Source organism: Podarcis melisellensis (assembly GCF_964234715.1).
Source record: "Podarcis melisellensis genome assembly, chromosome: 8".
NCBI lineage: Eukaryota > Metazoa > Chordata > Lepidosauria > Squamata > Lacertidae > Podarcis > Podarcis melisellensis.
Window position 1 is genome coordinate 35633335 of NC_138540.1, and position 25994 is coordinate 35659328.

Genomic DNA, 25994 nt, shown 5'->3' on the forward strand with positions numbered 1-25994 from the left:
CTGCAGTGGTGTCACTTTAGTGCAGTGGAGAGGTTAGCAGCGCCCTCCTCTGGCAAGATACCACATGACACATAGAAAATGCGCCTGGGTTGAAGCTCAGTGGTAGGACTCATACTTCATACACAAGAGGTCCCAGGATGTATCCCCAACACCTCTAGGTAGGGCTGGGAAAGGCTTCTATCTGGAACCTTAGACAACAGTTTTCAGTCAGTGTAGGTAACACTGAGCTAGCTAGACTAATGGTCCAGATTATTATAAGACAGTGTTTTTTGTCTGTCCTGGTACTAATATCTTTGGTTCAAGAAAAGGAAGAACTAACATGTTTTCCCCACATTTCCTTTACAAAAGTGTATAATTTGCAGACGTACAGTAATGTTATCAAGCCATTTTCTTTTGCATATATTTTTAAAATTGTTGAATTTTATTTATGTCTTGATGTGTTTTTGTTTTTTAAAATTTTGAATTCATAGGTATTTTTAATGAATGTTTAATATTGCTTTATGTTAACTGCTTAGAGCTTTTCCTGATTAAGCAGTATCTAAATCCAGTTAAACAAACGAAACAAAAAAACAAACAAAAAACCACACATAATAGTGATGTTTGAAGTACAACTGTTTAGATCAGAGTACTTCCTGTCCTTCAAGTAACCCAATTTCCACTTAATCTTACATAACTATTGCATTCCACCTCCGCAACTGCAGCTTCTGGTGTTTTGAGTGCCCCACAAGTTACTTGGGTAAACAAACTTCTCTACTCCATCTCCATCTCTACTCCATCTCCCCAATGCCATCTGGTGGAAAGTGGTGGGACTTATGATGATTCCATGCTTATGGTTTGTAACTAACAAGTTGGTTTTTTTAAAAAAAATAGTAATTTAATTGCTTGAGAAAATCAATAGATTGCCAGTGCAAAAGCAGCTTCCCTGCTCATTATGTCAAAGTTGCATTCATGCTCCCCACACAATGATTTGTTGTTTTTAATATGTGCTGCTTTATATGCAAAATACTTACCAGGAATCAGTTTAGATTTCTACGACTCAAGCAGACCTCTTTGGAAAGCGACAGCAATGTATAGTTAATGTCATAATTTGCATTCAAATCTCTCTTAAACTGGGAAGGTGGAAGGGGAGATACATTACAGCAGTCTTCACTGGAGCTTTTGTTTTGCAACAATTCTGGGGGGAAACAGCAAAATGATATCCCATAAGGTGACAGTGTGTGTTTACACTACAGCAGTGATGTCCTATTCTTATTCCTAATTCTTTTAATTGCATGAACATGAACATGAACAGCACATCAGTCTCTAATACATAGATGCACACACACACACACACACACACACACACACACACACACACACACACACTATAGTGTGTGTACACACAAATCTGGGAGAAATGGATTTAGCTTTGGCAATGAAGCGATAGGGAGATCAAAAGCAGTAGCTGGCATTAAAATGATTTAGATACATTTGTCAGAGGCAGCTGTTATGCTAATCTCATTTATGCAGTTGTCAGCTGATGAGCCAGCTTAGTGGGGGGAAAAATCATTATTAGATCCCCATTGTGATAAATGTTATTTATTACTGTCAAATGGTATTAATGTTTGATTCAAAGATGGGAAGTGGGCAACGTGGACATGAGGTTCATCCATTCATGGCTGACGGTAACAAAAGGGAGTTGATGAATCCCAGCCAAACGAACTTCATTTCTCCAGTAAGAAAGAATAATGGATTTAATTTGCATATGTTTTAAAAGGGTAATGAAGTAATATGATGTTTATCTTGGTTGAAGAGTGGTAATTTTTGCTGGCGGGACTCCAGCGACATCCGAGCCATTGTGCAATGTTTACTGTTCACTTGGTGTGGAAAGGGGCAGTGATTTTTTTCCCTCCCCAAAGCAGCAGGTGCACAAATGGGGCCTGGATAATTTATTCATTAGGCAAAAAGAAAAAAAGAAAAAAAGAAAAAAAAGAAAAAAAAGAAAAAAAGAGAGAGAAGCCAAACGATCTGAGTATCTCCTCCTTCTCCCCATGCTCTGATTTCCTCCTTAGCAATATATCTCTCGATATACACAAATGTTTGTATATCCTTCTCTTAAACACTGTTGTCTGCTGTGGTTTTTCCATGCATTCCTTTTGGGGGTGGGTCTTCACTCTTTAACTCTAGAATCAGATTTTGATTTACTGAGCCTTCCTCATCAAAATGTACAAATGTGCAGTCCTTTGGGAAGGGCTATAGCTCAGTGGGAGAGCATCTGCTTTGTTTGCTGGAGGTCCCGGGTCCAATCCCCGATGGCACCTCCAAGTAGGGTTGGGAAAGGCTCTCTCCTTATAAACCCTGGAGAGCTGTTTCCAGCCAGGGTAGATAGTCCTACAATAGATAGACCCATGGTCTGGCTTTGTAGAAGGCAGCTTCCTATGTTCTTGTTGCTAGAACCTGAGCTCTCTTTTGGCCTGGCAGAGAAAAGTTTATGTGCTTGCTAGGTGCTTCATATTCACTTTTGTAAGTGAATATGACAGGAACTGCGTCTTGGATTCGAACCGATTGCAGAATGGCCTACATCTTTCTTCGTTTCCATTGCAATCTTTCTGTATCTGTGTCTTCTACATGCCAGTTGTCTTCTCTATTCCAAAATAGCTTCAGCGGTGAAAGACCCATCTGTTCAGACTTGGTTTTCTTTGTTGAACATCTAGACACCCTCTCATTATAGTTACATAATATTCTATGCATCATGGCACTTAAAGAGAAACACATAAATAACATAGCCTCCGTCTTATTTATTATTTAGAAGCATAATACACCAAGTGTGTGTGTGTGTGTGAATTCCTCACTACTTAAAAGTACACAGCTCAGGCTGGCTACATTTATGTGCTGTTGCTAAGAGAGAGAAAATGTTCTCATTTTCTCATGCAAAAACTGTAATGCAGTCTCCCCCAGTCTGCTGCTTTACAAATGCTGCTAAACTCCAACTCCCATCAACCACAGCCAGCATGGCAGGGATGATGGGAGTTGGAGTCCAACAATATCTGGAGGGCACCAAGCAGGGTGGGAGGTATCGTAACAAGACAAGAAGCACCTGCTGAATCAGGCCAATGGCCCTTCCAGTCCAGTACCCTGTCTCAAAGTCGCTGACCAAATGCCTGTGGAAACCCACAAGCATCTTAGGATAGAACTGCTATGACTACGAATGAGTCTAGGACTGCCAGGATCCACCAGCCCTCAGCCCTGATGAGACCTAATCAGTGGATGAGTAGAGGCACCAACATGCAGCAGCCCTTATCACAAATGGAGACACTGGGGACTTGGTACCGTCTTTTGTCTTCATTAGAGGCTGCTGCTTTTCCAGAAGACACTCTGCCAAGGGGAGATTTAGTGCAGGGGGCTTCACTGCCCCTTTTTGAGACTCACATCCTCCTAGCTCTGCCTTAGGCTTTAGCAGTCCAACCACAGTGGCCAACTCTGCATTGTGTTCAATGGGCTGTGGCTACAAGTCCATTTATTGTGTTGACTAAGTTAAATGCATCTACCTATGTTTGCATCACTAGGCCCTTACTTTTATTGCAACTTTTATTACAACTTTTATCATTTGCCATTTTGTTGCCCATGCACATTGGAGAGAAGTCAATCCTGAAGTTCTTCAATGACACATTGAGTTTCGCCATCCTGAAGAATCTGGAAACTTTGGTCTGTCCCTGCTCAACCTTTATTCCAGATCATTTGTGGACAGCAGAGATGGGGGAGCCCCATGATCCTCCATTTTGAAAACTGTCCATTTACTCTGCCTTCTGCACCTCATTTTTTAGCCTAAGTGTGTCCCCCAGTGGCTCTCCAGTTGTTTTTGGTCTCCAAACAAAGTCAGTGTGGTGTAGTGGTTAGAGTGTTGGCCTAGGACCTGGGAGACCAGAGTTCAAATCCTGATCAGCCATGAAGAGTACTGAGTTACCTTGAGCCAGTCACTATCTCTCAGCCTCGTCTACCTCACAGGGTTGATGTGAAGATAAAACAAGGAGATACATACACTACCTTGAGCTTCTTGGAGGGAAGGTAGAGCATGAATGTAATGATAAAATAACGAATAAATAGACTGCTATCATCTCTGGCCAATGGCTGTGCTGACTTGGGCTGATTGGAGATGTGGTCCAGGAAAATCTGGTGGAGATCCCATTGGTTAACATTGCTCACAGTAATGAAAGGGGAAGGAAATCATTGTGGGGCTGGCCAAACGTTCTCTTCAACTCCCATCCTGTCCTAGGATTTAACACTAGGGTTGTTCATACATTACACTGAACACAGGTACAGGCCATATCTACGAACCCTGTGATGTGCTGGTGAAATATGGGTAATAAATATAATAGTAGTATTAGTAGTAACAATAATGATACATGCATTTGGGTGAAAGAGTTGATCTGTACAACTTCACTAGCATGTACAGAGGTACACAAACATTACATATGTATAACTGTGCAACTGTACAGATCAAATGCATCTATCTACAGGCTCACAGATTTTATGCTTGTTGAATGTAGCATGTGAACACCCCAATCACTTTTCATTAGACTTTTAGAAATGTAACAAACAACATAGCATATAAAACACTGGAAACAAGTTCATTTTTGATCTTTCTGTTCCTCCTTTGTACCTTCCTGGCATTTAAAAATAAAAGGAGGTCTGGATCCTGATAAATTTGATGGGAGAATTTTGACCAAAGGGGGTGGAAATAATATGTATTTCCAGTCCATTTTCTTAGTCTCCCCAAGCCTGGAAGATCTTCTCCCTTATTAGAGGTAGTTTCATCTCAATTTCCCTTTGAACCAAATTGTTCTGGGCTGGCTCCATTTGTTGTGATAGAAATAACTTTGGCACGTTAGATGAGATAAGAGTGGGTCTTTGAGTCTAAGGTTTGCTTGTCAAGTGGTGTGATGTATTCCATGACGACTGTCTTCTGGGGAGTGTGGGATTGTTATGACATGTATAATATAGCAGTGGAACTGCTTTGAAGCCTTTGAAATTTATCACTCTCAAATGTTGGCATATTGAGTCACCGGCTTATCGGAGACATTGAAGAGAGCTGAAATTGTCTTCAGCTTAGTCATAACTAGGTGACTAGTAAATTCTGATAACAAGGATTATCTCTGGAAATGGGACCGAAAAGTCAATAACAGCTATGCATTTCTTTCCTTCCTCCTCTGCTGCAGAAAATGGATTGATTCCCTTTGTTATCCTGCTTTGGAACTTAGGTGCCAATGTTTCATTAGCCTTCCTTTTTAAAGCAAGCGGCTGGCATTTAGGGGGGAAAACCAACTTTCACTTAAATCGAGGGCGAGCATCCTTTTTTCTCCCGACATCTGCATGCCAGTGCTGTGGCAGTGCTGGGCACTCAGAAGCTGCATGCCAGGGGGTGTGGCCAGTGGTGGGCATGGGGGGGGGGAGGCCATGAATGCACTCGTTCAACACACCCTTACACAACCCTTACAATCAACACACACTTAATGATACACACAGTGCTCACTCCAGGTTTCGGAGGGCACTTGGACAAAACACCATCCATGGGCCCCCCTCCCTTGGTCTGAATAAAGCAGTTCCTATGATGTGACCCTATGTTCCTGTGTTCCTAATGACAGGTACACCAATACCACCTCCTACCACCTATTAGGGCCTTCATTATTCTGGAAAGGGAGGGCACCAGGTGAGTTATGAGGCATGATATGATGATTCATTTGAATTTTGGGTCTCTTCCCAAGCATGGTGCAGAGGCTATGGTACTTAGAAATGGTGACAACTGGAAGGTGGATTAAGCTCCAATAAAAATGAAAGAAGCCACCCCACCCCCTCACCTGGTACAAAATTATTTCCTGAGTAACCAATGATTCCATATTCTGGCATCTTAATAGCTGGCAAGGGGAGCATTTGGGTGAAATAAACATAGGAACTGAATATGAGGCAATGGAATTCTAGAAATCTGGGAAATTTTCAGAGCACGTAACTGGGTGAATCAGAGCTTTCTCAAATGGCACCCATGTTGATAAGTGTTACCATTAGCATCTGTGATGATGATGGTGATATTTTGGGTGGGGAAAGAAATTTGGTATCTATCATGTCATATAGGAAGTAAAAGGAACATATGTAGAGCCCACTCAACAAATAAATGACCTTTACTTTATTGTCATCAGATTGCAAAAGTTTTCATCAGCAACCTCTGTATTTTTGGAAACACATTTTTACTCATACATTTTAGAATCACGAGCATGATGTTATCAAGCTATCAGTTTTTGGCACAAATGAAAGCTGAGTGGTGTTGCGTTGATGCTGTTGTTTTAGAAGGCTGAAGTGTATTCCTGTGTTCGACTTAATGCACTAGGCTCACTTAAATATAAGCAAACATCTGGATAAGACATCTGTAAACAAGAGGATTTATTTATTTTTTAAAAAGAAGCATCTAGGATATTGAAGGCATTGGTAGGGTAGAGTATTTTTGTTCTCAAACCTTTCGCCTGTTCTTCTCATCTACTTAGTCTTTTGACTTTATGACTTCTGAAACTAGAGGCGGGGGACAGTGGTCAGACCAGCTGTAGTTGGACTTCAACTCCCATCAGCCCTGACCAGCATGGCCTGATGTTCAGGGATGATGGGAGTTGTAGTTCAGCAACATCTAGAGGGCCACAGATTTCCCATCCCTGCTCAATGGAACGTCCATGATCTTACAGGTAATATACGTACTTCTCTGAACAAGAGAAGTTGCAGTGGAGAGCTGTTGCTTTCTGCACTCTTCATGGACTTCCCATGAGCTTTTGGGAAGCTGAGTCCTGGACCAGATGTCCTTCTGCTTTGCTGAAGGGTGATCTCAGTTGTACTGTGCAATGAACAATGTTATTGTCAGACCTTTCACTCTCCCTTTGTGTCATTCATTCATTGACACCAGTATATATGCCAACCAAAATCATTTTCTGGGCAGCTTAAAAAGGAAAGCTTAAAATTCAGTAATAATTACAGAACACTGTAAACAAACAAATTCCAGCATGAAAATGTCAACAGCAAGGAGGAAATCAGCATAGAGAAATAGGCAAGCCCACTAAAAGTATACCATTGATCTAAAAACCCGTGGATTCAAAAGGTTGTCATTTAAAAGCTTGATCCGATGGGAAGATTAATATATTTATAAGTTTATGAAACAAATTTATGGAACACTTCACAGCAAAAAGCCATTGGTGCAGTGTACATGGTTAAAAACAGAATGAAACACAGAAACAAGCTCTAAAAATAATAAAATCAATTTAACAAACACCAAAACAATAAAACCATCCATACAAATTCTAAAAACAGTGCAGGCATTTCACCCAACATAAAACCAATCGTCCATAAAGATCTGGTTTACACCTCAAAGAAAGCCTCCTAAACCAAAATGTCTTCAACTGACATTAGGTGCTGTTGGATTTTCCTCTGTGGCTTGTTGGAGGGTATGTCCTGCCCCTTGTGGGGGGTTACCTAGGAGGTGCACTAGGAGTGCACTTCAGGGAAGCCCTGAAGGTGCAAATGACCATGACTCTGAAAAGCTGGTATCACTGGATCAAGTTCAGTTTGGTTGACTTCATTAAACTAAATGGTTTTAACTGGATTTTGAATAAATATGCAATCAATTGTTAATACTGTATTTTGAATTTCATTTTGTTATTATCTTCCTTAGTGTGTCATGCACACCACTATTCTGAATAATGCTTCTTATAGCATAGGGAGAACTGGGGAAGAATTTATGGAATTAAGGGGGCAGTGTCCTCAAAAAGTTTGGGAATCACTGGCAATAAAAAGTCTCTTTTGCTACCTCGGTTAATTTCAGAAATGGTCCATTTCCCCAACCCCATAGACCTGGCATAGGCAAACTCTGCCCACCCCAGGTTTTTGGGACTACAATTCGCATCATCCCTAGCTAACAGGACCAGTGGTCAGGGATGATGGGAATTGTAGTCCCAAACATCTGGAGGTCCGGAGTTTGCCTATGCCTGCCATAGACAATTTCAGATGTGTAACTGATGCACACTTGCCTGGTAGTAAGGTCCCTTTGAACACAGTGGGACTTTTTTCTTTGTAATCCTGCACAGGATTGTTCTGTAAGTGCACCAGCCTGAGATCCTAGTCTATTTATCATTCACAGTTTTATTGCTGCCCTCCTTTTGGTCTTTACTGGCCCCATTCACCAGTTTTGTTTCCTCAGCAGATTTCTACATCTTCATAAATATTTCATATATCAAGTAGCTGGTATATGGAATGCATGGAAATGGGGAATCTTAAAGGACTCTCCATAAATGACTCCTTGTCCAAAAATATGGCTCACTCTCATGCATAGGCTTTCTTTCAGCTTGAGACCAGGAGAATTTTGCAGGTTTTTTTTTTAAGTATATGACCCTCTCTTTGGAGTAAAAAGAGATTTGCAGATTTTAATTAATAATAAGGATAACAAAAAAAAAAATGAGAATGAGGTCAAAGATGCCTCTCTTAAAAGTAATTCAGAAGGGTGAAAAAAGTAACTAAGAAGGGTGGAAGTTTTTAAAATTAGAAGTCCTTTAAAAACAGCAGACAGCAGATGCCATCTGAAAAAGAGGCTTTCCTTGCTATGTAAGAGAAAAATGTGAATGGGTGTGTGTGTCTCAGAGATAATAAATGACTGATGACTAAATGAAGGGGTGAGAGAGAAAAGGGGGGTCCCAGCCACTTGCTCCTCAGAGAATGTGGTCCTCACTCCCAAAACCTTATTTATCTATGTTAGTTATCGGGTTTTCTTATGCAAATTAAGCAGATTTCATCAAGGAATTTACTGAATAAAGTTCATGTAATTAATTAACTAATATTTGTTTGAGTAATAATAATAATAATAATAATAATAATAATAATAATAATAATAACCAGTGCTATTTTTCTAGAAAAGGGGTGCCAGACCTGACCATGAAACCTCTTATAATGGCAATGGGGCCCACTGAGAGGTGCCGGAATTAAGTTCCAGTGAGTTCTGGCTGAAAAACCATCAACCTAGCACCGTACTTATAGAACTATCAATATCCCTTTTCCTTACCCAGGTTTGTTGTGTTGATATCAATTTTAGGCCATTTCCCACCATTATAGAGAGATTAAGGAAGGGTCAAGCCCTAGAACTATTACCAATTTATTTATTATTTTTACACTGCTGGATCAATATGACCCACCCTCAGTATTGTGCTGAGCAGGTAAGAAATCCAAATAACAACAAATTTCCTAAGTTCTACTCATAGCAGCCCCTTTGAAATTTAACGGAATTCAGTTATTCATCAATTTTAGTGGATCTGCTCTGAGTGGAATTAACATTGAATACAATGCCTAAATCTGTTGCTGCTGCTGCTGTTCTTTAAATATTACTCACCCTTCAGCTTGAGCTCCCAGGGCAGGTAACAACAATATAAGATACATCTTCTACCTGATTCTACCACAAACCTGACCCCCAGATCTCAGGCGTGGCTTGCAAAATTTCCCAAGAATTCTGAATGGCTGTGAATATTTCCAGCATTCTCTGAATGCTCTTCCACAATCGGTTTTGCTGCTATCATCTTTTCCTCTCCCTTGTCCATCATAGGGGAGCTGATGTGAGTTTATGGCATCTGCCTCCCATATTCCTCTGTGAACATTGATTTAAAGAATTCATTTAATATTTTCCGGCAAAGTGTATTTCTTCAGTCAATAAATTATCCTTGTTATCCCTCAGAGGCCAGGCTGTCTCCTTCGCTGACCTCTTGTTTTTCATCTGCTGTAATTGGAAAAATGTCCCATTCTTTATCTTAACCACTCCTGCAATCAGCTTTGCCCCCTCTTCAACTCTCCTTTCCTTATATATTTTGTAGTCACCTTCATTCATTCTCTTCTCTCTCTCTCTTTTTATATGTGCGTGTGTGAAATGTTCATGTACTTTCCTATGCTACATTCTTTCCTTTATTGGATCCCTCATTTTCTTGTTTACTCAATGCTGATTTTGATCATTAGTGCATTTATTGCTAGGAGGGGTGCATTTTGGAGAGGGAGAGGCATACATTAATCTCTTGCTGAGCACTTTCCATTCTCCTTAATGCCCTTTTCTTCCAGTACTCGCTTTGATTAGATTTCATCCAACGCTGCTTGCATTCAGTCAGACTTGGCTTGGCTGAAACGCAGGCCCCTCACTCCAGCAGCCCAGCTAATCCTGTAACTTAGCGAGCTTGTTTTTCCTAAATGCCATCACTATTACCTTTGAGTAATAGTCACCTTAAGTTACTCGGCTGCATTGAAGCCAAGAGTTTATTTCATTCGCAATTATGTGATGAAGTAACCATTCTTACATACCCTTTAAGGTTGGAAGTACTCCAATGCCACAGAGTTTCAGGGTCATCTACAGTGACATTGATTACTATGGGTTTTTTAGGCCCAAGGGTTGCAGTGCACAAGCAAAGCTCTTCCAATCTCTTCAGTGTCAAAGAAAGGCCTGTAGCAACAATCCCAGGCGAACATGGCTCCTGATTGGGGTCAAAGTGTCTGTGTCAGCTATGGCCCTCAGGAAGGGATGTATGTAGCTCACTGGTAGAACATCTGCTTGGTCCAGTCCTTGGCACCTCCAGGAAGGATTGGGAGCACCCACTGTCTGAAACTCTGGAGAGCCACTGCCAGACACTGTAGACAACACTGAGCTAGATGGACCAGTGGTCTGACTTGGTACAAGAGGTTACATGATAGACGTTTAGAAAATTGGGCATGGCATGCAGATTAGTAGGTAAAGAGAAGTTTCTCTCACTCTCTCCTAACAGTGGAACTCAAGGACATCCAATGTATACACTGCGCAGCAAATTTTGACAAGCTTCATGCAAATTCTTATAGATTTTGAGGTGCTGGCCATGAATCTGACAATGGAAATGCAAAATTTGGCTACTGTTTCTTAGAGATCTGCAAGATCGGAACAGATGGGTGAAGTACTTCTTCATGCAGCACAGAGCTAAAGCTGGAACCTGCTCCTACGGGAGGCCGGAATGGCTATCAACTTGGGTGGCTTAAACAAAGGAGGATTAGACAATTTCATGAAAGAGAAAGCTATCAATGGCTACTAGCCATGATGATACAGTGAGAGGCAGTGATGCTTCTGGATACCAGTTTTAGTGGCCTGCGGATCAGGGATGGAACTTAGGAGTACACGTCAGCATGTAGCAACAGTGTTCTGCCATTGGTGGCAGTATGGCTTGGATGCCCAATGCTGGAAACCACAGGAGGGTGGAGTGCTCTTGTGCTCGCATCCTGCTTGTGAGTTTCCCACAGGTTGGCCACTGTGAGAAAAGATTACTGGATTAAATAGGTCTTTGGCCTGAACCTGCAGGTTCTTATTTTGTCCTTAAAGGCGTTTCCTATGTTCCTCTGTGCAGGGCCTAGCCACTATGACGCACCGGGTGCTACCTTGAATCAAGTCAAACCACTGGTCAATATTATACTTCAACGTCCCAGCCCTACCTGGAGAACTTAAGACCTTCTGCATGCAAAGCAGGTGCTCTACCACCACACTACGATGTTCCCCCTGTGAAATATTGCATAAGTCTTCAGAAGCTCTCCTTCCTCTGTTCTTTTGCTGGAGTTAGAAGGCGGGGTGTGTGGCATTTGCTTGACTCTCTGCTGAAATAATATCCACTCGCTATTTATCTGTGGGCTTGTATTTATTATTTGCCTGGCCATATTTGCATTTCAGGGGGTACTGGCACTCCTACTGTTAGTGCAGCTTTGCTGGAGAATTTGATAGATACGTACTGTCTTCTATGTTAGGAGCTTGTCATATCTAACATTGGGTTAGACTGATATTGTCGTTTTGCTTAGAAATGACATATTTTGGAATTGAAATGTGGGTTGGTTATATATATAGATATAGATATATGTTGTTCTGTTGATCTTTGATTGAATCGAATCTTTGATTGAATTGTCAGTTGCTTTGAGCTCGGTTTTCTGCGGGGAAGCGATACAAAGACCTAATCTAATCTTACCATCAATTTTTGTAATCACATTTTAAAGATGTTTGAAAGGGCATGTTCCTGTGGTCTATGGGAGGAATGCCCCAGGGACTATACTGTATAGCATGTTTCTGATCTCCCAGCACTGGGGAGAGAGATCAAGAGTTCTGTAGCTCTGGCTTAACACACTGTTTGGGCTCCTGTCTTCCGCCCAACCAATTCTAATGGGCACCAGTCACCACTGCTCCCAGGTAAATGTGCGCAGGATTGCAACCGGGGTGGGTTGTGCACACTCACCAGAGAGTAAGTCTCACCAAACTCAATGAGTAGAACAGGCACAACAGGATGGCTCTGTTAAACTCTGTTCTGGGTGATGCACAGCAAGCTTCGTTTTTTGGGTTAAGAGGGAACAGTTTATGATACGAGATTATTAACATGAAAAACTCTCTTTCCATCAAAAACCCTCTAAGGGGAATAAACACCTTTTCTGGTGAAAAGGAAATATATAAATGGTGCTTTAGGAGTTATTGTTCCAGTTTTCTGCAACTGCCATCTTCAGTGTATTTCAAGGTGCAGGTTGACAACAGAAAATCATGGCTTATTCTGCTGTTGTCGGGTGGGGGGGGGGAAGATACTGACTTTGCACTCCAGAGGCTGAAAAAAAACACACACACAGCACAAAAAAACCCCTGCAGACCTTTTGCAGTTAGGAAAGTTACAGGGAAATGCATTGAAAACCGTGGGAATGATTAACAGGAAGTCATATTGACAAGTAAGTGGTATATAAAAAAATAAATAATCAACACCCTGCAAAGCAAATCAGGATGAATTACTCAGTAAAGCAATGACATATTGTGGATATGTTAAATGTCAGTGGGTCTTCTCTGCGTAATACTTACTTGGAGACTACCCATAGACTAACCTCCAAGCAATCTTTGTGCAAACAAGTCAGGATGAATCCTTTATAAACAGTGTGTGTTTCTGTAGAACTACCGTATATTTTTAAAGAAGGAATGAGCATGCTTGAAAGGCAGCTCTTGCGGCACACAGTTACTGCATAAAGCTGTGCTCTAAGCCCTACTGTTTTCATTTTCAATCTCTCAAGGAGTTACAAGAGAACTGGATTCTCTAATAAACAGCTCCTTTAAAATTTACAGTGACACTACGTTATTCCTTTCTGTGTACTGAACCTCCTATATTTTCCAGTGCACAGAGGCGTTTATCGCCCTGGAGTTCACCCTACACAACACCTTGTGGTGATGCACTCGATTATCTCTTGTAAAGAAGAAAAGGGAAAAAAGAAAAAACTTTAATAATTTCATTCCAAATCTAAAGCAAGCTCAAAACAATGGTCTATAGGAGCCCCGTTTGAACCCCAGACCTTTATCTATCAATCCATCAACAAATCAAGCTGTCAAGAACTCTGACATTTGTTTGTTTATTGATTTATTTGTAATATATTTTGTTCATTAGGCCCAGGATGCTGCATTGCTCTAGGACATTTGGGGGAGAGAGAAATTTTTTTAAAATGGCAGCTGTATGGTAGCTCTTGCGAGATTTGAAAGAGGGACTTCCTATCCCACATGCAGTAGCTGAACGAGCACGATGACCCCAGCAGAAGATGAATGCCTGGAAAACCTCTTCTGCAATTCCAGTCCTCAACAGAGTTCTATTCTTCCCTGTTTCCCTTGGAATAAGCTTGCCTCCTTTATCACCTTTACAAACACAGCAACGTGTTGCTTTTGTGCTGTATCAGAGTGTGCAGAGAAAAACAAACACCCACTGTGACTCCTTTAAGGACATCAAAAAAGGACATACTGTACAAGAATACAAACACACACACACGCTCTGTGTGTAAATATTTCCCTCTGCTCTCTTTGCACACCACTTATGTGCTCCCGTGCTCTGAGTTAATGTGAGCTTCAGCGCCAGTGAATGTTTATTATCTTTTAAGTAGATAATAGTTTCTCCTTCAAGATAGGTGTTTGATTATGAGATCTGTGTCTTACTGTTCATATCAGCAGTGTGTTTCGATAAAACAAGACTTATACTTAGCAGATAAGCACATAGTACTGGGAATACATTTTTTATTTTTTATTAAAGAATCAGACTATCTTCCAAGGAACCTAAAGTATGTAAATGAAGCACATCAGCATATCCTTTCTTTCCTTTGAAATTTGTACAGATTCTTCCCTCCCACTTCTACTTCTCTTCCGAAAAGGCAGCAATGCTTCATCACTTATTTTCATAATGAAAAAAGAAGACTGCCTCTCCTCATATACAGGCCTGTTCAACAACTTGATTCAGGTGTGAGGAATTTTCACCTCACCCTGAGGGCTGCTTTTTCTTCTGGGCAGCCTTCTCATACTACCACTGTGCGGGGCCACAAGCAAAAGGGGACAAAACAATGAATGTAAAGTTTACCTAGTTTCCATGCACACTCCCACACCCTTCTCTATCCAGGCATGCTAGAGGCATGATCAGATTTCATGGACGCATTTCAGCCAGGCAGAAATGCTCAAGGCTGAGGAGGGGGTGTGGCCTGAAGAGAGTCCCAAGAACCAGAGGGTCACATTCAGCTCCCCCCCCCCAGACCTGAGGTTCCCCCTCCTGCTGTAGGAAACAAAAAAATCAGAAACAAAACAGTTTCAAATTATGTTAAAACGATGGATAAGAACACCAAAATCTTTAAACAATGGCAGAAAATGGCAGATTAAAACACCTGAGAGCAACCAATCCAGCCACCTCAAACAATTTTTTCCCCTCTCCCCCCGCCCCTGGCCAATTTTAGTGATGTTGGAAGGGAGAAGAAAGGTAAGCACAGTGTTAATGTGAGCTGGGAATATTTTAATTGCCCTCTCTAGATTTCAGACCAATCATTTGATAAGTGGTGATGGCTCCCTTCCTCAGCTGATCTGCATATGTGTGCCCATGTGTTAGACCTGTATCCTAGATGTCTATTTGTCCTGTGCATGTTGTGTTGCGTGTGTCTGTGTGCTAGAGGGTGGTGTGGCTCCACCCACTTTTGGTTGTGCTTGCTACTGGCGGGCTGCCCATGGAGGCTTGACCAAGGGCAAATGCAACCACTCTGGACAAAAAAATGGTAGCCATCCCTGTTCTGATCTAGATGATCTACCAAGGCAGGGATTTCCAAATCCTGGGGGCCTCTAGAGACACTCTCCTCCTGTTGCCCCTGTGTGGAAGGTGTCATTATATTATTCATACAGGGCCCTTCCATATTTACCATCAAAGTGGCATAACTTCTGCCCCCCCCCCATTTTGTTTTCTGGCCACACAACACCATCATTCTTCATTTTGCATTGGGGAATAACATACTAAAATGAAGCCTTTTCTTCTACTGCAACGAATCCAACTATTGTGAAAGATCCCGAGGGGATTCTCAATGTTTGCATTTGCGTGGCATTGTGCATCATAGTGGGAATTATAGTAAACACAATATTAACTCACTTTAAGGTCCCAGGACAGGTTGTAACATTAAAGCACAACATTAAAAAACTGTTTAAAGCAATCCACAATCACAAAAAGGTGGGTTCTAAAAATAAACTGTATGATGAGGACGGTGATGATGGTGAGAGTCTGATACTGACCAGCTGATTGCAGCTTTAGGATACGTTCCATAGGGGAAGATCTGCTTCACTGGTACAATGAATATGTGACACACAGCCAACCTCAGATGCCTTACAGCCGGTCTTACACCCTGATCTGCCGGCAGAGCTGCTGATGGGATTGGGCCATTAGTTTAGCAATCCGCTCTGAAGAGGAATGTTTTATAGTCTTTGCAGGTAGTTCAGGGGAAGGATAAATTACAATATAATAGACAGGTGGTTTAGGAACACAGAGACTACTAGAAAAATTGTAATAACATTTCATGGAGGGATAATGGTTTCCTCCATATTACTGTAATTTGAAGATACCTACTAGTGTTGCTTTATGGATGGTTGTACAAATTATATCACAGCTGATTAATTATTCTTTTTATAGCTCTCAAATTCAGTTTAAAGTTAAAATGTACCCTGTCAAATCGTTTCCTTTCTTCGGAAGCTAAGCACATTCTCTGTCATCTCTTAAATATAATTTGAGCAGCTGTCGTGGGGTGGAGAGAGGTCTATCAGATACTCTCAGTGTTAAGGAGGTTGGGAGGGAGGAGGCCGTATCTTACAGTCTGCAATAAATATTGTAAAAATCTAATTTCCCCAAACTATTTGGAGATCAAAATAATTCCTCGTGGCAAAATAGCTATCTTAATTTGCCTATTCCAATCCTGCATTCAGCAGAAATATGTTCGCTGTAATTCCCCCCCCCTTTAAAGACCTTTGGCTCCTGCTTTTTATTATGCAGATTGAATGAGGGTTACATATAAAGTCAATCCACTGTTGCACATTTACATAATGATTTGCCTCTTTAAGATGGGCTGTTAAAGCTAAATAGTTTTTGAATTTCTCTTGTGAAATGGTCCCTCCTTTATTTAATGTTGAAAATTGAAAAGAGGGTGAGAGTGCACACATCATGCTAACTAAGGCTCCCCCCATGCATTTAAAACACCATATCACTATAAACAGTTATGGTTTTCCCCACAGAATCCTGGGAACTGTAGTTTGTTAAGGGTGCTGGTGTGTATAATGCTTCAATTATAGTTTAGGTCACATTTTGTGTGTATACTGCTAAACCATGGTTCAGGCCCCACTTAACACTACACATTTAAAGCAGTGCCATACCACTTTAAACAGTCACATGGCTTCCCCCACAACTTCCTGGGAGCTGTGGTTTGTTAAGGTTGCTGTGAGTTGTGAGGGGACCCCTGTCCCCCTTGCAATGCCACAGTTCCCTAGGTGGTTTAACAGTCAATTCCTCTTCCATCCATAACTCTGGTAACTGTAGGAGCGTCTCCACCCCCATCGTTCTATCCGGACGCTGAGGTCCAGCGCTGAGGGGCTTCTGGCGGTTCCCTCATTGCGAGAAGCAAAGCTACAGGGAACCAGGCAGAGGGCCTTCTCGGTAGTGGCGCCCGCCCTGTGGAACGCCCTCCCATCAGATGTCAAAGCGATAACTACCTGACATTCAGAATAAATAACTACCTGACATTCAGAAGACATCTTAAGGCAGCCCTGTTCAGGGAAGTTTTTAATGTGTGATATTTTAGTGTATTTTTGGTTTCTATGGAAGCCGCCCAGAGTGGCTGGGAAAACCCAGCCAGATGGGCAGGGTACAAACAATAAATTATTATTATTATTATTATTATTATTATTATTATTATTATTATTATTATTTGTAAATGTGAACTGACAGTGAGACCCTCACTGGATATCTTCAAGCATCCAATGAGGTGGATGCATACAAAGAGAACAGTTATTGGACATAGGATGCTGCCTTATACCAGATCAGACTGTACAAGTATCTAGTCCAGGGCTATCTATTTTGGCTCAGAGTAGTTCTCCAGGTAGTCTCAAATCCATCAGGTGCTCCCCTGACCTTTTAACTGAAGATACTAAGAACTGAACCTGGGACCTTCTGCATACAAAACTTGTCTTCTGCCTTTAAGCTATGATCCCTTCACCCTCACTACTTATGTGGATTTTGAATGGGACAGGCATGGTATAGGTGCCAACTCTATAGGGCTGAGGTTCCTTCAGCCCCTCAATGTCTGTTGGGATGGGGCTGAGCCCTCTCAATCTTGAGGAAGCAGAGGAACCCAGCTCTGTGCTTGGTCTCCTCCTGACGGTCTGCCTCCTCCTGACTCGACAGTCAGCCCCTAGTACTGCTGCACCCCCTTGTTCCCTAAGCAACCCCTCAGTGCTCTCTCTTTCTCTCATAGGGAAAACCCACATCACTGCAGCCCCTCCAATGCTGGGTGTGTGACAGTCCCCCCCCCCCCAATGTTGGGTGCAACTCTGCGCCTCCAGATAGGAACCCCTAATTTAGATGTCTTTAAAATAGGATTGGACAAATTCATGGAGGAGAGGGCTATTGATGGTCGTGATGGCTACACTCTGCCTCTACAGTTGGAGGCAGCATTGCTTCTGAATGCCAGTTGCTGGAAATCACTGGAGGGAAAACACTCTTGTGCTCAAATCCCGCTTTCCTGTTTCCCACAGGCATCTGGTTGGCCACTGTGGGGACAGGATGCTGGACTAGATGGGCCATTGGCCTCATCCAGCAGACTCTTCTTATGTTCTTTAAACCTGCAAGATGCCCACTGAAATAAAAGGCGCTTGGTTGCAGCCTTGCTGCTGAATTTGTGCGGAGTCCATTTGCAGCAATGGACTGTTCATTTGAGCTGGCAGCCAACATGCCAATTTGTATTTCATTTTGCCATGGATTAAAACCATCATTGCAGAACCTCTGAAAATATAAGCACCGGTTGGTACTAAGAAGCAACTTGCCCTTTTCTGCTGCACAACAGAACATCAAACCAACAATCCTGTAAAATCGCAACATGATTGTTTTGTCATAATCTCTCCTAGATTGACACCAGTAGCTATTTTTCTAACAATGTGTACTTCAACTGTTATTTACTGGATGCTAAAATGGCCTAATCAGTGCTGGCAGTGATTTTGTCTATCCCCAGCAACCATCTTTATCTATGATTTTGGCAGGCCTTTGTATGCATACGCCTCACAATCCCTCTCTCTCTCTCGTGTTGGATCTTTTTAAAATTTAGACTCGACTTCTAAATATTTGCTTTATAGCATTAACACTCTGGCCTGTAATTGATTAAATTATACCACACTTTTTTTTGCAGCTTTAACTAATAACTTAAAATAAATAAGATTGTAATTATCAGTTTCCATTTACCCATTTATTAAATCGCAAGGTTCACACCAAGCAGCCAGGCTTTTGTGTTATAATAAGGCAATCTCTCTGTGATGACAGATGGTGTTTCATTTTGCCGACGCTGTGCTAAAGTGCTGTGAGTTGTGATGTGTTTGATTTTATTAGAGATCAGATTTAACACATGCATGCTACATAACTGGAACAGCATTCCCATTTCTCATCTGTGGGAGAAAATGAAACTGTGATGAAATGTAATATACTCACCCTCAGGCAGAACTAGTTGGATTGGGAATTGCAACATAATAAATCTAATGGATATTGCACTACAGGACTCTAGAAATTTACTGTTATTATGTTCAGAGAAGGAACATGCTTTTGTAAAACTCTACTCCTATTTTGCTGGCATTGCTGCAATTTCACATTATTTAACTACCAAGTCCCAACAGTTGGATGCTTTGAAAAGTAACCTAAACTCTGAGGAACACATCAGTCAAGGAGCTCAGGAGAGAAATAATCGTAAATGTCTGAACAATAAAGTAAGTGCAATTATAGTCGACTCCTACTGAAAGACGGCCCACTCCAAGAAATGTCCATTTAGGGGGAGGGAGTGTTCTCTTCAAAGGTGAGGCCAAGTTGTGGCTTCATGGCTGATGATGCAGAAGTCCTGGGGAAATTGATCGTGCGTGAAAGAAAGGATTTGGAAGCTGAATTCAAAAAGATGCATTTGCTTTACCTCAGAGTTCGGGCACTAGAGGATACAGGACAGTCCCATATTCAGTCTGCACCAAGTGATTTCTGAGGAGCCAGTTCAGAGTCACTGGTTTTATAGGCTTACGTGGAACCCAGTTGGCTCCTCATGTCACATGACACCTCTTGGGGTAGAATTTGGCTGTATTGCCTTCTGGCTCCCTGCGCTGGTGGTGTTGCAAATCTACAGAGATCAAGATAGCAGCTCCTTCTCCATATAAGATGCCACTGTATTGAAGAGAGGAAAGTGCCTTGAGCTCCTCACCACCACCACCATTCAATTCTACAGGTTCTTTATTAGGTGGGGGTAAGGCTTTTTGGATTTGGAAAGAAGGGAGCTGCCTTAAACTGAGTCAGTCAGTTGGTCCATCTCGTGCAATATTGACTACATTGACTGGAAACAGCTCTCCAGGGTTTCAGGAGGGACATTCCCAGCCATACCTGGAGATGCCGGGGATTGAACCTGGGACCTTCTGTATGGAAAGCAGATGCTCTACCACTGAGCTACAGCCTTACCTGTCCAACTTCTTGTGTTTCAAGTCTTTCTGTCTGATTTTACATCGGCACTCACTATATTGGATTTTTTTCACCCGTTTAATGCTAACCCTCACTACACTAATAACAAACCACATCCTCATCCTGGTATCAGTTTATGCAATCTGAAATGTAATCATTTTATGTAATCTGAAATAAGGAGGTTGTTCTATAACACTTTGCCCCCTTTTAGCATCACTGAAAGTTCATTGTCAGAGAGGATGGGAAATGTTTAGTAGATGCTTTTGCATTTGAGATCAATATGTGATCTGTTGGTTATATTTTTATCATCTACATCTATATTTGGATCCATTCATCTCCAACCTATTCAGCACTGTCAGGATTGTTCTTTAATTTAATTAAAATGTATTGTGGCTCTCCACCTCCTGTGTCATCCAATATATTTCCCATTATTCCTTCAATTGAAATTGCTTCCTTCTTCTGTTGGAAACCATTCTGACACTTCTTCAAATGCAAGAAAATAAAGGCGTTCAACTCCCCCCTCTCCTGTAATTTTCAACCCCCCCCTTTGCAACTTTCTCTGCATTGAGATTCACAGCAGTGACTGAAAACTAAGAAACCCAATAGTGCTTATTACTGCCTACGCAGCACTGAACTTGATGGGGATTCTGGGGCACTGCCCTAACAGCACAAAAGCATTGACACATTATTCCTTTTGTATATCTATGGGGTTTTGTTTTGTTTTGTTCAGATTTAATCCACACAAAGGGGAGACTCTGAATAGGTGTCCTATTTATGGCAAAACGTATAGCTCAATTATAAAGATCTTTCCTCTTATACCTTTTCAACTGAATATGAAGCGAATGCACAATAAATTACATCTGGTGGTCGAAAGGATGAGATAGGAATTAGCTAGGGCAAACCCTTGTTTTATCGGAGCAACGCCTGGCGACCAATCAGTGGAAACCTACCCCCTTAACTGCTTTGTACACCTCAGAGCTGATTCTCACATTCTTTCAGATTAGGGATGGAGGAGGAATTCCATCCATTTTGCATTTAAAGGCGAACCTATGGAACCCACAGTTTCTGAAAGAATACATGAACCGAAACACAGCCGTCCTTTGAAATTTGCACACGGGTTGGCAATAGGGTTGCCCTTTGGGGATAATTTTGTTAAGGGTGTTGTAGTTTGCTAAGATATCCCCTATTCCCACCACAGAGCTACAACTGAAGGGGGGTTGATTGTTAAACCGCTCTGGAAATGATAGCTGTGTGAGGGGAATAAGAGTCTATGAGGTGCTATGAGTTGATGGGCAAATTCAAGACTTCTGCAGTCTCCCTCCTTGGGATTCTTTATCTTCAAAGAATTCCATAAGAGCTACTCGACAGTGGGACAGACTGCCTTGGAAGGTGGTGGGCTCCTTCATTGGAGGTTTTTAAACAGAGGTTGGACCAGAGGTGGCCATCTGCCACAGATTCTTTAGCTGTGATTTCTGCATTGCAGGAGTTTGGACTCGATGACTGTTGGGGTCCCTTCCAACCCTACAGTTCTTTGATGCTAATCTTGGAGAAGACAGTCCTTCACATAGAGGACTGTCTTCTGTAAAGTAGGAAACGTGTCCACCATACTGACCAACTCCTTGGTTTGATTCCAATTGAGCTTGTAATGGCTTGAACCCCGCAAAACCCAAGCCTGAGAATTGGGTGTCACTCCTGGGCATCAACAACCACTCATTCCTACATAAGGCATCTCTTTGTCCACTAATGGAGATAGCCGGTGGTGACCCTGAACACCCTCTTCCTCCAGCAAAAACTTACAAGAGAACACAGCCATCCAGGAATGATTAAAATAACAGCTCGGCGCATTCCATATGCTTAGCAGATGAACTTGATAATGGCAAGCCTGTTTGCATCTTGTCTTTGTTGCCTCATATGCCATTATTGACTGTCTAATTGTTATCTCGTCTGTTTGTTTTCTTCATCAGTTGTCTCTAATAATAGCAGATTGAGATGGTGAGGTGGGGAAAGGCTGCTATCTTTTCCATGGATTGCAGAGCTCTTCAGATAACGGATGTTGTTCTCGGACTAGGACCGTGTTCCTGTTCTGTTTTTCTTTGGATTTTCCATAGATGCAGATGGGGGTGGGGTGGATTGCAGAGAGATGGACCTGTAGAGGCCTTCCTGCCTAGAGAAGGGGTTTTATTCCTGCTGCCCTACACCTCACAGAGATGGACAGTGTTGTAACCCACCCTGAGACCTTATTTATTTATTCGCTTCGCAAGATTCATATACAGCCTGATAGTAATAAAAAGCTCACATAATGAAACCTCAACATGGTTTACAAAAAGAATAAAATAACAAGATAACCAGTAAGAAACAGTAAAAAGAAAAAAGCCAACTACTTAAACCATTCAGGAAAATAATTAAAATCGACAGTAAACTAAAATAAATAAAAATAAAACAGATGAAAATGCATGTCAACATTCTACATGCCTGGATAGGCTTGCACTGAAAAAGAGCAGAGTGAAGGTGCCTTCCTGGTGTCAATAGGCAGGGCATGCCAAAGCATAGTCAAGGGCGGGTAAGAAATCTAAATAAATAAATATTTGGCAGGAGGACAGGGCCACTCACCTGTCAATCACCTGACATCACAAAGACATCACAATTTTTGGGGGGGTGGGGTTATTTAACAGCTTGCACACCAACATGGCATATGCAAAGGGTCATGTGTGGCATTTTGCTACCCCCAGTCATCAACCGACCATGGGTGCTTGCAAAATGCTGTTCAGGTGTCTTTGCACAGGGCTTTGTAGGTGCTGCTGATCAGCAACTGGAATGTTGCACATAAAGATCAAATTGAACCCTGTCAATATTTATAGAGTTAAATATTGTTTCTTCAGTAATTATGGGATGGAGCTAAGACTCCCCCCCCCCTTGGCTGGTTTTTGTTAGCTGCATTTTCCATTGTTGCTGTTGCTGTTGTTGATGATCAATTAGCATCCTCTTGTTCTGCCCCCCCCGAGTGAGTCACCTTGCTTTATATTAAATAAAGTATAACTTGACAAATCCAAATATGCTTTTGTGTTTGCACACTGAGCTGCTTCTTGTGCAAACAGGAGGCTCCCCCCCCCCCAAAAAAATGTTTAGGGGTACTCTCATTTTGACTCAAGAAAATCACCATTATATAGTTCAAATCAGGAAAAATAAATACAATAAATGGACAAAAGTACAAAGATTCACAAAATATTTAGCGGTATGTGTACCCCTGCGTACCCCCAGGAAAAAAGCACTGGAGGACTCTATGTCCAGTGCAGGCTTTCCCCAGCCTTCTGCCCTCCAGATGTTGTTGCACTACAACTCCCATCCTCCCTGGCCATTGACCATCCTAGCTGGGGCTGATGGGAGTTGGAATCCAAAGCACATAGAGAGCACCAGGTTGAGGGAAGGTTGATCTTGTCCATCATGCCTAGATACCGGGTAGTTGTATTGCAAACTGCAAGGCCAGCTCCAGGTTTGAGGGGGCCCTTGGAAATGACTCTCTGGGTTGACCTGCTCCCATTTTGGTAGCTGCAGTGGACAGTGGCACTCTGAATAAGCAGGTGAAGGTTGGTTGTCGTGCTTGTGAATTCATGAAATTCTTGCAAAATGCTAGAAAGCCCAGTAATTTTGAGGTGAAGACAGTTTGGCTGGAAACCCTCTCCATAAGTGTCCCTGAAGAAAGGTTGCCCTCTATCAAAATGCATTGGGCTTTGTAACAGTTGACAAGAAACTGAACAGTTGACAAGAAATAATGTTTTTGTTGGGTTTTTTGTGTTCTCTCCTCTCCCCCATTCTAGACCATACAGCTCTTCTAGTTGAATGTTGCTGTTCTCAACAAACAATCCATGCACATGACAGGGATAATGTGGAGTCAGGATATCTCTCCCCCCTCCCCGATTCTCTGTTTTTCTGTGTGCAGGGATCCCCCTGCCTTCCCCTGAACAGATGAGCATTTGATCATGTAAGACCATCCTGCAGTCTGGAGTCATAGATTTACCATCTCGCTGACGACGAGACCTGGCGTATTATATATAGACACCTCAAATGACCCAAATGTGTGGGGTTTATTTTTACAACGCGGAGTAATCAGAACAGATAACAATTGTGCTGAACTTTCTAGCATGCCTGTGCTACGGGGCCCGCCGAAATGATTATCCATCGAGTGGCGTGGCATCCTTCTGTGGGTAAGCACAGCGGGTAGACAATCCCTTGGTCTTAAGACATTCAGGAGACAGTTTGCTTGTAAATAAGCTTTCCATGCTTGAGATGAAATCGACAGAGTTGGAGCTACTCCTGCACAGAGCTTATTGGAACTCACAAGGGAACAAAAAAGAAGCAGCTATCTGTGCTAATCCATTCCTTGGGGTGGCTTTATTGTTTCTCCAGAGGACCCGCAAACACATACACAAAAGCAGACGGCTTGTACTTAAACAGAAGGGCTTAACTATTAGCACCTACTCTGACGGGTTCATTTATTAGAGTTGCGAAACCGGCTGCTAGTTCTTTTACACCTCTCTGCGCTTTTAGACCGCAGAACCTGGAGCAAAACGGATTACGTTTATTTGTAGAGCGTAATTTTCAGGTGCCAAGCACCATGTCAAACTATGGGGTTAGATTTAATAACACAGTGGGTGACAGACCAGAGGCTAAAGCAACCAAGAAACTCATGGAACTGTAACGACTAACAGATCTATTGCAGCCCAGCCTTTTGTGGGCCAGAGTCCGCTTCCCAGGGGGGGTGAGTGGCTACTAGCCTTGTGAATTATGTTCTACCTGTACTGTTGGGAGCAGTCTGCCTCTGAATTCCACATACTGGGAATCACAAACTAAGGCCACATCCACACTGTACATTTAAAGTGCTATAATACCATTTTAAATAGATATAGCTTCTCCCAAAGAATTCTGGGAGCTGTAGTTTGTTAAGGTGGCTAAGAATTTGGAGGATATCCCCCCTGTTCCCCTTCCAGAGCTACCATTCCCTGCAAGGGTGCCAACTTGAAATAAATATTGGAGGGGGGGCAAGCAAGCCCCACCCTGCATTATCAATCATAAGATGCACTGCATGCACACCATCTGAATGAAATATTTTATTGGGGGTGGAGTGGGATGAAGGGACCTCACCCCCTAGGAGTTGACTCTTATGATTCCCTTTCAATCAATCCCTTTTCACAGGGAATTCTGGGATCTGTAGCTTTGGCAGGGGAACAGGGGTATTGAAGCTCTGGAAGCCATGGCTGTTTAAAGTGGTATCATAGTTCTTTAAATGTGTGCTATGAATAGGGCTTAAGGAACCCCCCCCTCCTCTTTTGTATGAGGGTAGGGAAAAATCCTCCTGAAAGCTGAAAATCCAGGGAGGTGTCCGGAGACACCCTCCCCCCATCACAGCAGGTCTCTGTGACTAACACACTGCAAGCAGGAACCAACAGACATTTTAAAAATGCGTGGTATGCATTGCAGAATGTGAATTTCTGGAAGGGATTTAAACAAAAGGCCTTATGCCCCTTTACATAGTTCCGCAACAAAGAACCTACTCTGCTAGTATTTAATATTCTTCTTAGCTGCATGCCTTGAGATTTATATGTTGGATAACCAGTAAAAAGAAGCACACAAATATATCATGCTAAAACGCCATCAACTTGGAATTGTATCCAAGAGATCTCCCGACTGGTGCAGTTAGCTTCAGTTCAGCTGAAAATGCCCAGGAGACCATCAAACAAAGATGAATCTTACCTTTCCCAGAGGCATGTGAAGAAATGGAACTTAATAATCTCGCTAGGCAAATTTGTCATGGAAGTCACTTTAAAGAACAGTGAGAGATGTTTTTCCATCCCTGTTCTATATAAACTAAACTGGTGTTATTCTGTGGCTTATGAAACAGCTGCCAACATAAAAAACTATATCCATTCTACATGAAGATGCATTGTGCGGGCTGCTCACCGTGAATTCTGA

General features: G+C 42.1%; 1 long non-coding RNA gene across 1 annotated transcript in view; it reads left to right on the top strand.

The window, feature by feature from the left end:
- The first annotated feature begins 1338 nt into the window (after nucleotides 1–1338).
- The window catches only part of LOC309377186, a 976085-nt gene continuing 951429 nt past the window's right edge, over nucleotides 1339–25994 (top strand). Inside the window, exon 1 of the long non-coding RNA XR_014171478.1 lies at nucleotides 1339–1369. This is a non-coding gene — a long non-coding RNA (uncharacterized lncRNA). The remainder of the gene's footprint in view (nucleotides 1370–25994) is intronic.